This window comes from Camelina sativa, chromosome 1 (assembly GCF_030686135.1).
Source record: "Camelina sativa cultivar CO46 ecotype springtype chromosome 1, ASM3068613v1".
Classification (NCBI taxonomy): Eukaryota; Viridiplantae; Streptophyta; class Magnoliopsida; order Brassicales; family Brassicaceae; genus Camelina; species Camelina sativa.
The window spans coordinates 19,641,435-19,657,110 of record NC_141880.1 but is presented as its reverse complement, the minus strand read 5'-3'; the positions used below and the strand labels follow the sequence as shown (position 1 = coordinate 19,657,110).

The 15,676-nt window shown below is 40.5% G+C and overlaps 1 non-coding gene across 1 annotated transcript; it reads left to right on the top strand.

The window, feature by feature from the left end:
- Positions 1 to 2,059: 2,059 nt before the first annotated feature.
- On the top strand, positions 2,060 to 2,166 carry LOC147950131 (small nucleolar RNA R71). The gene has a single exon (XR_015565243.1). It is a non-coding gene; the product is annotated as a small nucleolar RNA R71 (small nucleolar RNA).
- The last annotated feature ends 13,510 nt before the right edge of the window (positions 2,167 to 15,676 follow it).

Genomic DNA, 15,676 nt, shown 5'->3' with positions numbered 1-15,676 from the left:
GTGATGAAATCCTCCTTGGAACCTCTTGATCACTGTGAAATTGATCCTTGATCACCTCACCCTTAACACACAAACCATGTTTCTTCTTGATTTTGAGCCTTGGTCTTGCCTTCCTTAAGGACCTCTTATTCAGCTTAACTTGAAGATCCTCAACCATACTAGTCAAATCTTGAACTGACCTCTTAAGCTTTTCCACAGAATCATCTTGAAAGGAGAGCTTAGCCTTTGGAGTTGCTTCACCACTTGAACCTTCTTGACCTCCTTTGTCCTTGATAGTAAAAGGTTGATCATCAATGTAGGAAGGTTGGTTGGGTTATAGATGTTAAACTTCATGGCTATATCTTCAGCAATGTTCAAGGTCACAAGACCCTCTTTGACATCAATAACTGCTCCAACTGTGGCTAGGAATGGCCTTCCAAGAATGATTGGATCTTCAGGTTCCTTGTCCATCTCCAACACCACAAAATCAGTGTGAACCCTTGCCTTCCCTATCTTGACTGGGACATTCTCCAACCTTCCAACTATCTCCTTGTTTGACCCATCAGCTAAACATATATGAAGGTTGGTGGACTTGAAATCAGTTCTCCCAAGCTTTTGTGTTATGGAGTATGGCATCACACTTGTTGAAGCTCCCAAATCACAAAGGCATTGGTTGTAGTGAAGATAGCTAAGTGTGCAAGGCAGATAGAATGGACCTGGATCCATAAGCTTGATTGGAATGATAACTCCTCCAAGGTCCTCAAGATCCTTCTCATCTTGAGCTTCAGCCTTCCTCTTTGACAAATTAAGCAAAAAGTCTTTGTAGAGAGGATATGGATCATACTGTTCCAAGGCAGGTCCTCTCTCTTCTTCTTGGTAAGCAATGGTGATCTCTTGTATGGCCAACACTTCCTCAACCACAGCTTCTTCCTTTAAAACCCTCTCTTCTTCTTGTTGCTTAGCCATCATCTCCTTTCTCTCAATGATTTCCTTAAGCTCCTTAATCTTTTGTGCTTTGAAACGTCCTGGGAATGGAAGAGGTGGCTTGTAAGCAGGAGGAGTGTACTTAGCAGGCTTGACAGCTTCTGAGTCTGCAACTCGATCGACCACTCGAGCATGCACTCGATCGAGTGGCTGTTCGAGTACTTGGTCGAGTGCAATAACGGACTCCAGTTGCTTTGCACAAACGTCACTTGGGGCTTCAGTGACTAATGAATTCCCCCAAACTTGGACTACACTGTCCTCAGTGACCTCCTCATTAGAGATATGAATGGCTTTTGCAGTGAACTCCCTTGGATTTTGAACAGCTTTTCCAGGGAGTTGGTTGGGTTTAGGAGCTGAAGTAGAGGCAATGTTACTCTCCATATACTTCATTCTGGAGTTGAGACCTTCAAACTTCATGTTCAGATCATTGTACTGTGATGTGAGCCTTTGATTCAACTCAGCAAACTGCTTGGCTTCCTCAATCTTGCCTTGTGTTTGCCCAATCAACAACTGTTGCATCATTGCTCCTAAGTCTTGTTCCTGGCCCTGGTTAGTCTGAAACCCTGGTGGGGGACACAATTGGGGCTGGAACACTTGGTGTTGTTGCTTGGGGATGTAGTTTTGTTGCTGTTGAGGTTGTTGAGGTGGATAGACTTGGTCTTGAGGGTTGGCCACATTGGTGCTCCTATAAGAGAGATTGTTGTTCTTGAAACCTCCTTGGTTGTAGCCTTTGAATCCTCCCTAGTTTTGCATGTAGCACAACTCAGCAAAGTCAGGCTCCCCCTCTTGAACTGGAGCTTCCTCTTCACCAATAAAGTGAATGGACTTGGATTGGCTGAGGAGGATCTTGTCAAGCTTCTCATTGACCATCTTCAAATCCTTCTTATACTTGTCCTCTTGATCAGTTGAGGAGCTCCTTATGGTCCTATCATAGTCCTCATTATAATTGCCATCAGATTGAGCAAGATTCTCAACTAATTCCCATCCTTCTTCCACATTCTTGTTGAGGAAATTGCCATTAGAGGTTGTGTCAAGAAGCATTCTTATCTTGGGAAGCACTCCTCTATACAAGGTGCTTAGAAGTGACTCATTGCTGAAGCCATGGTGAGAACACTGAGTTTGGAATCCTTTAAACCTCTCCCAAGCCTCACAAAAGCTCTCATTATTCCTTTGAGCAAACCCAGAAATCTCATTCCTCAGCCTAGCAGTCCTTGCATTGGAGAAGAACTTGGCCAGAAAAGCTTTCTTGCATGCATCCCATGTGGTGATAGCTCCAGTAGGTAGAGTCTTCTCCCAAAGGTGAGCTTTGTCTCCAAGAGAAAATGGGAAGAGCCTTAATTTGAATCCATCTTCACTCACTCCATTGATCTTTGTGAGGCCACATATTCTGTCAAACTCATCAAGGTGATCTAGTGGATCCTCCATTGGCAACCCATGAAACTTGTTTGCTTGTATCATTGAGATCAATCCACTCTTGATCTCTAAGTTATTGTTTGCTACTGAAGGTGGCACAATTCCAGCCCTTTGGTTGTGGGTATTGGGTGCATCTCCTGCACCAATGTGCCTTGGTCTTTGCTCATGGATAGCTTGTTGCTCCATGATGTCTTGACCTTGTTGTTGTTGAACTACTCTTCCTTGCTTATGTCTCAAACCCTTTTGTAGCCTGTGGATGTTGTCAATAGGCTGTTGAAGACTATCTTTGCCTTTTGACCTTGTGTGCATCAACAAACTCTACTACAGACTCGAACAGGTACACAGTCGAGCGCAGGCTCGAGTGGGTGGTCGAGTCGACTGGGAAGTAATGGCTATTTAGGTCCGGCTTCTGGCTCGATCAAGTGCTCGATCATAGCTCGGTCGAGTGGTGGTCGAGTAGGTGGTCGAGTGGGTACCTGAAACACAAAAGAGCCAAGCAAAGGAAGATTTCAGTTCAGTAACTTCACAAGTGTTTAAAACGAAGTTAATCTTAGACTAATAATGATCCTAAATGTCACAAAACACACTCAAATGGGCAACGGCGCCAAATTGAAATTGACTTTCTTTGTGGTGTATGAATGAATGATGTATGGAATGATGATATATGGAATGAATAGAAGTCAGGGTGTTTCAATTCCCCTTATGCAGTTGCAGTTTAAGAGGTGTCAATCCTATCTGAGTGATTGTGAACAATTAAGATGTGCATATGAGTCTAAGTCAAGCCAATTGTAAAGATTGTTTGTCACTAACAATCCTAAAATGAGATAAGAAATGCAGAAAGTAAAAACAACTAGAACAAGATACTAAATGCAAACAGAACAGACAAATTAAAGCTATAATGAAACTAGAACAGAGATAGACACTATGCTAATGAACTAATGCAAGACAAGTAAGGAATAGGAAACTACGTGAATGCAATGGAAATGAAACAGGAATGAAACAAGACAATCACAAATCAAAAACACAAGTTCTGGGGATGAACTCGAGCAGCACTCGACCGAGTGTAGGTCGAGTACGTGGTCGAGCTAGACTTAAACGTGAAAACAAAGCAACACAAGAAAAACAGAGCAATGCTAAAACTATCAAACAACAAGCTAGCAATGATATTTAGACTAAGATTTCAATAAACAAAGAAGGCCTTGAGGAGGGATTCATGGGCTGAGCTAATCATTGTGGTTATCTAACTTGGTCAACAAATCTCAAGCAAACATTGAGCTGATCTCTAGACATACTATTCTAAGACATGTTTAATCCACTCTCATGGCAAGAAACAATCAAACCTATGCATTTCTAGACTTGTTCTCACAAAGAAAAGAATCTACACAAGCAGGCATTAAGCAATACATCTCAAACCAAACAAGACTTCTAATCTCTTAGCAAGCCTAATGGTAAGCTCTAGATCTAGCCTTATCTATGCTCCTTAGACATTGGTGTGATGCTAAGATGCTTGAAATCAAACCCTACCTTCTCAGATATAGGATCAGCATTAAGATCATCTAGCCTAGAAGAGATCTACAACAATCAAGCTTGACCAAATCAAACAAACCACAAGATCAACCCAGCCTAACCCATCCTCAAGGTCCTAAACAAACTACTCACAAGAACACATGGTGAAATATGTCAAAAATCCAGAAAATAATGAAACTTGCATCATTGGAAAGATGAAACAGAGATCTACAATATTGATGAAGGAATAAAACTCGAAATCTTAATACTTTGAAAGTTATGAAACAAACAAAATATAAGAATCTAGTCTTTCTCTCTCAAACAAGTACAAAATCTAAAATAAAAGAAAAGTGCAAAAGGAATAATATCTAAAAAAAGGTAAAAACTAGGTTTTAGACTCTCTAAAAAGCTAGACTCCTTGGTGGCTGCAGGTACAAGGGCTTTTTATAGGAGATGAGGTGGAAGCCCTAAAAATACAAAAAGTCAAAGCAGTCAACGGCTCGGTCAACTCGACCCGTGCTCGGTCGAGTGGCTGGTCGAGCTGGCTTCTCTCGTGCATTCTCCACTCGGTCGAGTCCTTCTCAGCACACGGTCGAGTGGTGGTCGAGTGGTGCGGTCGAGTTGGACTCCGGACCTTGATTCTACAGCCTTAACTCTCTCGTTTTCTCCTCAAGATTGCTTCCATGCTCCTTAAGCTCCAAAATCGCCTGTTTATGCATGAAAAGATGCAAATGCAATGCAACTATACTATAATGCATGATTAGTCCTAAAGCTACACAATAATGGCCTAAATGGATAGCAAAAGATGCAAAAGTTGTGAATAAACTAAGGGAAAACAAGGTAAAATATATGAACATCACAATCCAATGCATTTGACTAATTATAAGAGTTCAGGTTGAATTTGGAGTGTTTAGACGGCACTTTTACCCATTTTGTCCCGAAACAGGCTAAAACCGAGAAAACAATGATGCGAAGCAGTAAACAACTTTGTTACTATTTCTAGAGTTATAATGTGTGACAATCCAATGCATTTGACTAACTGTAAGACTTCGGGATAATTTTGGAGTGTTTAGACAACACTTAAACCCGTTTTATCCCAAAACAGGCTTAAACAGAGAAAACAGGCTAAAACTGAGGGAAAACATTGATTCGAGACAGTTAACAGCTTTGTTACTGTTTCTAGGGTTAGAATGTGTGACAATCCAATGCATTTGACTAACTATCAGAGTTCGGGACGAATTTGGAGTGTTTAGACAACATTTAAACCCGTTTTATCCCAAAATAGGCTTAAACAGAGAAAACAGGCTAAAACCGAGGGAAAACATTGATTCGAGACAGTTAACAGCTTTGTTACTGTTTCTAGGGTCAGAATGTGTGACAATCCAATGCATTTGACTAACTGTAAGAGTTCGGGACGAATTTGGAGTGTTTAGACAACATTTAAACCCGTTTTATCCCAAAACAGGCTTAAACCAATAAAACAAGCTAAAACCGAGAGAAAACATTGATTTGAAGCAGTAAACAGCTATGCTACTCTTTCTTGGGTCAAAATATGTAACAATCTAATGCATTTGACTAATTATAAGAGTTCGGGTTGAATTTGGAGTGTTTAGACACCACTTTTACCCATTTTGTCTCGAAACAGGCTAAAACCGAGAAAACAATGATGCGAAGCAGTAAACAACTTTGTTACTATTTCTAGAGTTATAATGTGTGACAATCCAATGCATTTGGCTAACTGTAAGATTTCGGGATTAATTTGGAGTGTTTTGACAACACTTAAACCCGTTTTATCCCAAAACATGCTTAAACAGAGAAAACAGGCTAAAACAGCGAGAAAACATTGATTCGAGGCAGTTAACAGCTTTGTTACTTTTTCTAGGGTCAGAATGTGTGACAATCCAATGTATTTGACTAACTGTAAGAGTTCGGGATGAATTTGGAGTGTTTAGATAACAATTAAACCCGTTTTATCTCAAAACAGGCTTAAACCAAGAAAACATTGATTCGAGGCAGTTAACAGGTTTGTTACTTTTTCTAGGGTCAGAATGTGTGACAATCGAATGCATTTGACTAATTGTAAGATTTGGGATGAATTTGGAGTGTTTAGACACCACTTTTACCCATTTTGTCCCGAAACAGGCTAAAACCAAGAAAACAATGATACGAAGCAGTAACCAACTTTGTTACTGTTTCTAGAGTTATAATGTGTGACAATCCAATGCATTTGACTAACTGTAAGAGTTCGGGATGAATTTGGAGTGTCTAGACAACACTTAAACCTGTTTTATCTCAAAACAAGCTTCAACCAAGAAAACATTGATTCGTGGCAATTAACAGCTTTGTTACTGTTTCTAAGGTCAGAATGTATGACAATCGAATGCATTTGACTAATTGTAAGATTTGGGATGAATGTGGAGTGTTTAGACAACACTTAAACCCGTTTTATCCCAAAACATGCTTAAACCAAGAAAACAGGCTTAAACCGAGAGAAAACATTGATTCGAAGTAGTAAACAACTATCTTACTCTTTCTTGGGTCAAAAAATGTAACAATCCAATGCATTTGACTAATTGAAAGAGATCGGGATGAATTTGGAGTGTTTAGACAACACTTAAACCCGTTTTAACCCAAAACAAGCTAAAACCGAGAGAAAACATTGATTTGAAGCAGTAAACAGCTATGCTACTCTTTCTTGGGTCAAAATATGTAACAATCCAATGCATTTGACTAATTATAAGAGTTCGGGTTGAATTTGGAGTGTTTAGACACCACTTTTACCCATTTTGTCCCGAAACAGGCTAAAACCGAGAAAACATTGATTTGAAGCAGTAAACAACTATGTTACTCTTTCTTGGGTCAAAAAATGTAACAATCCAATGCATTTGACTAATTATAAGAGATCGGGATGAATTTGGAGTGTTTAGACAACACTTAAACCCGTTTTAACCCAAAACAGGCTAAAACCGAGAAAACATTGATTCAAAGGAGTAAATAGCTCTGTTACCTTTTCTAGGATCAAAATATGTAACAATCCAATGCATTTCACTAACTATAAGAGTTTGGGTTGATTTTGGATTGTTTAGACAACACTTAAACCCATTTTATCCCAAAACCGGCTTAAACCGAGAAAACAGGCTAAAACCGAGAGGAAACATTGATTTGAAGCAGTAAACAGCTATGTTACTCTTTATAGGGTCAAAATATGTAACAATCAAATGAATTTGACTAATTATTAGAGTTTGGGTTGAATTTGGAGTGTTTAGACACCACTTTTACCCATTTTGTCCCGAAATAGGCTTAAACAAAGAAAACTGGCTAAAACCGAGAAAAAACGTTGATTCCAAACAGTAAACAGCTAGGTTACTCTTTCTAGGGTAAAAATATGTAACAATCCAATGCATTTGACTAATTATAAGAGTTCGGGTTGAAATATGAGTGTTTAGACGCCACTTTTACCCATCTTGTCCCAAAACAGGCTAAAACCGAGAAAACATTGATGCAAAGCAGTAAACAGCTTTGTTACTGTTTCTAGGGTAAGAATGTGTTACAATCCAATGCATTTGACTAACTGTAAGAGTTCGGGATGAATTTGGAGTGTTTAGACAACATTTAAACCCGTTTTATCCCAAAACAGGCTTAAACCAATAAAACAAGCTAAAGCCGAGAGAAAACATTGATTTGAAGCAGTAAACAGCTGTGCTAATATTTCTTGGGTCAAAATATGTAACAATCCAATGCATTTGACTAATTATAAGAGTTTGGGTTGAAATTGGAGTGTTTAGACGCCACTTTTACCCATTTAGTCCCGAACCAGGCTAAAACCGAGAAAACAATGATGCGAAGCAGTAAACAACTTTGTTACTATTTCTAGGGTCATAATGTGTTAAAATCCAATGCATTTGACTAACTGTAAGAGTTCGGGATTAATTTGGAGTGTTTAGACAACACTTAAACCCGTTTTATCCTAAAACAGGCTTAAACAGAGAAAACAGGCTAAAACCGAGAGAAAACATTGATTCGAGGCAGTTAACAGCTTTGTTACTGTTTCTATGGTCAGAATGTGTGACAATCCAATGCATTTGACTCACTATAAGAGTTCGGGATGATTTTGGAGTGTTTAGACTATTGATCTAGGCCATGAGATCAAGGCTGTCCGTACGGCTGTCCGTGCAAGCGTCCGTACGGTCTACTGTCTTGGCCCTTAAGTTATGGTTCGGTCCAAGTAATAAGAGGAAGAGGCCTTGATAACATTGGAGCCCAAAGGGGAGAAATATCTAGAAGAGAGGCTACCAAAATATCTCATGGGAGAAGTCACATGCTTACCTTGGGAGCGAGTCAACGAGCCAACCAAGGGAAGGAGATGTCGCTTTCCCTCATTAATACTTGTACTATCTGCTCTCTCTCTCCTTCCCTTGTATGCCTTACGGCTATATGCTCTATGTCTACCTATATATGGCCATGTTAACAACAAAAGAAATAACTAAGTAAGTCTTTATCCTATACTCTCACTTCTTATTCAGTTCTCCTCATTCTACATTATACATTCCGCAATTCTAACATGTTATCAGAGCTTGGTTCTCGTTCTTGACAAACCAACTCAATCTCTATTCTCTATTCTTTGTTCTTGTTGTTCGCTTTCGATTCTATCTTGATCCCTTTGTGTTTATCCGTTGGTCAACATCTTTACCCAGCGGTCCATAGTACTCGGCCATGGAGAACACCGAACCGCTTGTTCTACCAACTGTCCTCAAGGGAGGAAACTACCTTCTGTGGTCAAGAACCACTAAGACCGCGCTGTGTGGCCGCGGACTCTGGAGCCACATCGAAGGTGGAAGAGCTCCAAAGAAAGTCGCTCAAGAAGATGGAAAAGAACCCATCAAAGAAGATGAAGAAGAGGCTAAGCTTCAAGAAGAAGCTAAATGGTTCCAAGAAGACCAAACTGTCCTCTCCATACTTCAAAACTCTCTTGAAGCTCCCATACTAGAAGCCTATTCTTATTGCAAAACGGCTAGTGAACTATGGGAGACTCTTAAGAACGTTTTCGGAAATATCTCCAATCTCACTCGAGTCTTTGAAGTCAAGAAGGCTATCAACGACCTGAATCAAGAAGATATGGAGTTCAACAAACATTTTGGGAAGTTTAGGTCACTATGGGCTGAATTTGAGATGCTCCGGCCAAACACCATGGACCCGGCCATACTCAACGAGAGAAGGGAACAAGACAAGGTCTTTGCCCTGCTCCTCACCCTCAACCCTACCTTCAACGACCTCATAAAGCACATTCTAAGGTCAGACAAGCTCCCAAGCCTTGATGATGTGTGTGCACAGATACAAAAAGAACAGGGCTCTCTCGGCTTGTTTAGCGGTAAGGGGGAGCTGGTCACGGCCAACAAAGGAGTCTTCAAGCAAGAGGATCGGAAGCCAAAGGGAGGATGTGAGCATTGTAAGAGGAAGAACCACACTAAGGAGAAATGTTGGTCTCTACACCCTCACTTGCGCCCAAGTCACCATCACAAAGATCCGAGAGCCAACGTGACTCACACCAAGGACGAACAAGTCCAGACCGGCAGTTCCTCAAAGAACGGTGAAGAGGCGGCTTCCGGAGACTATGTGAGGAAATCTGACTTGGAGGCCTTCTTCAAGTCCTTGGCTCTCAAGGAGTCAAGTGGTAAAACTTTTTCTACCCTAAAGCTTAACAACTCCCTAGTAGTAGATTCGGGTGCCTCTCACCATATGATTAGTAACTCGAATTTGCTAAATAATATAGAACCAACTAAGGGAAATGTTGTTATTGCTAATGGTGATAAAATACCAATTCAAGGCATAGGAAACTTAAAATTGTTTAACAAAGAGTCTAAGGGGTTTTATATGCCTAAGTTTACTTCAAATCTTTTGTCGGTTAAGAGAGCTACAAATGATCTAAATTGCTATGCTATATTTGGGCCTAATGATGTTTACTTTCAGGATATTGAGACTGGAAACCTAATTGGTGAAGGTGGAACCAAAGATGACCTTTATATTCTTGAAGATAGTTCACCAAAATCTGTTTCTTTTAGTTCTTGTCTTGGAATTTCTTTGAATGCAATGTGGCATGCTAGGCTAGGTCATCCTCACTCTAGGGCCCTTGAATTAATGATTCCTAATGTTTCTTTTGATCACTCTAGTTGTGAGGCTTGTATACTTGGAAAACATTGTAAAACTGTTTTCTCTATGTCTACTACATGTTATGAAAAATGCTTTAACTTAGTTCATTCAGATGTTTGGACCTCTCCATGTGTCTCTAGGGATAATAACAAGTATTTTGTGACATTTATAGATGAAAAGTCAAAATATACTTGGGTAACCTTACTTCCCTCCAAGGACCGTGTGATTGATGCTTTTATAAACTTTCAAAGCTATGTGACCAATCAGTTTAATGCTAAGATTAAAGTGTTTAGAACAGACAATGGAGGTGAGTATACAAGCAATCGATTCAAAGAACACCTAGCAAAGCATGGCATTATACATCAAACAAGTTGTCGCTACACTCCTCAACAAAATGGTGTAGCCGGAAGAAAGAACCGACACTTCATGGAAGTTGCGAGATCAATGATGTTTCACACTAATGTTCCAAGGAGATATTGGGGAGATGCAGTACTGACAGCCTGCTATCTAATCAACCGAACTCCAACGAAGATATTGGATGATAAATCGCCTTTTGAGGTACTAAACCAATTTAAACCATCACTTAGTCACCTAAAGGTGTTTGGATGTGTCTGTTTTGTGTTAGTACCAGGTGAGCTAAGGAACAAACTGGAAGCACAAAGCACCAAGTGTATGTTCCTTGGTTACTCCATCACTGAAAAAGGCTACAAGTGTTTTGATCCGGTCAACAACCGCACCTTTGTCTCTCGCGATGTCAACTTTCTTGAAGACCAAGGCTACTTTGAGAAGAAGGATTAGGCCAGCTTGAGAGATTTGGCGACGCCTATGGATCAGTCAACGGGTCTCAAGTTCCTGCTCGATCATCTTGGAGTCACCACCATTCAGCCGTCTCAACTGTCCCAGGATTCTACACCTGACTCACGTACCGGCTTGTCATTGCCCGAACGGTCCGACATACCGGTTGATGTTGTGGCTTCGGAGCCGGAGGGGGAGAACAGTAGGCTAGATGAACCTGAGGTGGAAGCTGCTGCGTCTGGGGAACCAATATCGACTGAGCCCGCTCCAGACCCACAATCGGTCTTCCAGCCGCGTCGGAGCACACGCGTCCGGTCACATCCGTCTACTTGGAAGGACAAACGCGTCTACTACAACAACCAAGCTATGGCACATCCCATACAAGCTGTCTGTTCTCTTACACACCTCCCAGCTGAACATCAAGTGTTCCTTGGGAAGCTAGACGCACAACCGATACCAAACACTTATGAGGAAGCGAAGGCAAGCAAAGAATGGCTTGGAGCGGTAGACGATGAAGTTGACGCCATGATACGTAATCACACGTGGGATGAAACTGACCTACCAGTAGGGAAAAAGGCAGTGAGCTCAAAGTGGGTCTTCACAATCAAACACCTCAGCAATGGAGACATCGAGAGATACAAGGCACGGTTAGTGGCCCGTGGCTTCACACAAACATACGGCCAGGACTACAAAGACACATTCGCACCAGTGGCAAAGCTTCATACGGTGACAGTAGTCTTATCCTTAGCTACGAACCTATCTTGGGAGTTATGGCAGATGGATGTCAAAAACGCCTTCCTACAAGGAGAATTAAAGGAAGAAGTTTACATGACACCACCACCGGGTCTTGAAGACATGATTGCTCCGGGAAAGGTATTGAGACTAAGGAAAGCTATATATGGTTTAAAGCAATGACCACGAGCCTGGTATCACAAGTTGAGCACCACACTCATTGGATATGGCTTTAAGAGAACTCACTCGGACAACTCTCTCTTTACTCGTCAAAGTGATAAAGGTATAGTGGTTGTGCTCGTTTATGTAGATGATCTTATCATCTTTGGAGACGACCATGAAGGTATAAAAGATATCAAAACTCATTTAAACTCTGTGTTTGATATAAAAGACCTCGGTGAGCTTAAGTACTTTCTTAGGATTGAAGTGTGTCGTTCTCTGGAAGGCTTATTCCTGTCCCAACGAAAGTACACCCTTGATTTACTTTGTGAAACAGGAAAGTTAGGAGCTAAACCGGTTGACACTCCACTCCCTGATGGCTACCAAGTTGAACGAAAGGGGGAGAGGAATGATCCTCCATACGATGACCCCTCTCGCTAACGTCGTCTTGTGGGTAAGCTTATCTATTTAACACTTACTCGACCTGACATTTGCTATGTTGTGAATCAGGTTAGCCAGTACATGAAAGCTCCAACAACATACCACTGGAACATCTTGGAAAGAATACTTCACTACCTCAAGAAGAGTCCAGGCCAAGGCATATGGATGGGCAAGAATGACAACACCGACCTTATGGGATATTGTGACGCAGATTGGGCTGGTGATAGGACTGATAGAAGGTCTACAACGGGCTACTGCACCTTCATAGGAGGCAACCTAGTTACGTGGAAGACCGAGAAGCAAAAGGTAGTGTCGATGTCCAGCGCCGAGTCCGAATATAGAGCGATGCGGAAGCTAACTACCGAGCTCACTTGGCTCAAGGCGTTATTAGAAGAACTAGGCATCAATCCATCAACACCAATACCTATGCACTGTGAGAATGAAGCAGCCATTCACATAGCCACAAACTCGGTGTTCCATGAAAGAACGAAGCACATTGAGTTGGACTGCCACAAGGTTCGCGAGAAGATTGAAGAAGGAGTTACACTCCCATATCACACACCAAGTGTAGACCAACTCGCTGATATCTTCACCAAGGCCGCATGTCGTAAAGTTTGTGATCACATTCACAACAAGCTTGGACTGGTGGACTTGACACACCCTTGATCGAGTCCTCTACCCATGACCACCACACTCTTTTTTTCTCAAGGGAGTTTTGTCCCATGTGGTTTTCTACTTTGAGGTTTTTAACGAGGTGGTGGCTTATGGGGTTCCAAGCTTAACCGTTCACTTGGTTAAGCTTGAGGGGGAGTATTGATCTAGGCCATGAGATCAAGGCTGTCCGTACGGCTGTCCGTACAAGCGTCCGTACGGTCTACTGTCTTGGCCCTTAAGTTATGGTTTGGTCCAAGTAATAAGAGGAAGAGGCCTTGATAACATTGGAGCCCAAAGGGGAGAAAGATCTAGAAGAGAGGCTACCAAAATATCTCATGGGAGAAGTCACATGCTTACCTTGGGAGCGAGTCAACGAGCCAACCAAGGGAAGGAGATGTCGCTTTCCCTCATTAATACTTGTACTATCAGCTCTCTCTCTCCTTCCCTTGTATGCCTAACGGCTATATGCTCTATGTCTACCTATATATGGCCATGTAAAAAACAAAAGAAATAACTAATTTAGTCTTTATCCTATACTCTCACTTCTTATTCAGTTCTCTTCATTCTACATTATACATTCCGCAATTCTAACATAGACAATACTTAAACCCGTTTTATCTCAAAACTGGCTTAAACCAAAAAAACAAGCTAAAATCGAGAAAAAACATTGATTTGAAGCAGTAAACAGCTATGCTACTCTTTCTTGGGTCAAAATATGTAACAATCCAATGCATTTGACTAATTATAAGAGTTCGGGTTGAATTTGGAGTGTTTAGATACCACTTTTACCCATTTTGTCCCGAAACAGGCTAAAACCAAGAAAACAATGATGCGAAGCAGTAAACAACTTTGTTACTATTTCTAGAGTTATAATGTGTGACAATCCAATGCATTTGACTAACTGTAAGAGTTCGGGATTAATTTGGAGTGTTTTGACAACACTTAAACCCGTTTTATCCCAAAACATGCTTAAACAGAGAAAACAGGCTAAAACAGCGAGAAAACATTGATTCGAGGCAGTTAACAGCTTTGTTTTTGTTTCTAGGGTCAGAATGTTTGACAATCCAATGTATTTGACTAACTGTAAGAGTTCGGGATGAATTTGGAGTGTTTAGATATATCTTAAACCTGTTTTATCTCAAAACAGGCTTAAACCAAGAAAACATTGATTCGAGGCAGTTAACAGGTTTGTTACTGTTTCTAGGGTCAGAGTGTGTGACAAATCGTATGCATTTGACTAATTGTAAGATTTGGGATGAATTTGGAGTGTTTAGACAAAACTTAAACCCGTTTTATCCCAAAACAGGCTTAAACCAAGAAAACAGGCTTAAACCGAGAGAAAACATTGATTCAAAGCAGTAAACAACTATGTTACTCTTTCTTGGGTCAAAAAATGTAACAATCCAATGCATTTGACTAATTGTAAGAGATCGGGATGAATTTGGAGTGTTTAGACAACACGTAAACCCGTTTTAACCCAAAACAAGCGAAAACCGAGAGAAAACATTGATTTGAAGCAGTAAACAGCTATGCTACTCTTTCTTGGGTCAAAATATGTAACAATCCAATGCATTTGACTAATTATAAGAGTTCGGTTGAATTTGGAGTGTTTAGACACCACTTTTACCCATTTTGTCCCGAAACAGGCTAAAACCGAGAAAACAATGATGCGAAGCAGTAAACAACTTTGTTACTGTTTCTAGGGACATAATGTGTGACAATCCAATGCATTTGACTAACTATAAGAGTTCGGGATTAATTTGGAGTGTTTAGACAACACTTAAACCCGTTTTATCCTAAAACATGCTTAAACAGAGAAAACAGGCTAAAACCAAGAGAAAACATTGATTCGAGGCAGTTAACAGCTTTGTTACTGTTTCTATGGTCAGAATGTGTGACAATCCAATGCATTTGACTCACTATAAGAGTTCGGGATGATTTTGGCGTGTTTAGATATAACTTAAACCCGTTTTATCTCAAAACAGGCTTAAACCAAGAAAACATTGATTCGAGGCAGTTAACAGGTTTGTTCCTGTTTCTAGAGTAAGAATGTGTGACAATCGTATGCATTTGACTAATTGTAAGATTTGGGATGAATTTGGAGTGTTTAGACAACACTTAAACCGGTTTTATCCCAAAACAGGCTTAAACCAAGCAAACAGGCTTAAACCGAGAGAAAACATTGATTCAAAGCAGTAAACAACTATGTTACTCTTTCTTGGGTCAAAAAATGTAACAATCCAATGCATTTGACTAATTGTAAGAGATCGGGATGAATTTGGAGTGTTTAGACAACACTTAAACCCGTTTTAACCCAAAACAAGCTAAAAACTGAGAGAAAACATTGATTTGAAGCAGTAAACAGCTATGCTACTCTTTCTTGGGTCAAAATATGTAACAATCCAATGCATTTGACTAATTATAAGAGTTCGGTTGAATTTGGAGTGTTTAGACACCACTTTTACCCATTTTGTCCCGAAACAGGCTAAAACCAAGAAAACAATGATGCGAAGCAGTAAACAACTTTGTTACTGTTTCTAGAGTTATAATGTGTGACAATCCAATGCATTTGACTAACTGTAAGAGCTCGGGATGAATTTGGAGTGTTTAGACAACACTTAAACCCGTTTTATCTCAAAACAAGCTTAAACCAAGAAAACATTGATTCGTGGCAGTTAACAGCTTTGTTACTGTTTCTAAGGTCAGAATGTATGACAATCGAATGCATTTGACTAATTGTAAGATTTGGGATGAATGTGGAGTGTTTAGACAACACTTAAACCCGTTTTATCCCAAAACAGGCTTCAACCAAGAAAACAGGCTTAAACCGAGAGAAAACATTGATTCGAAGCAGTAAACAACTATG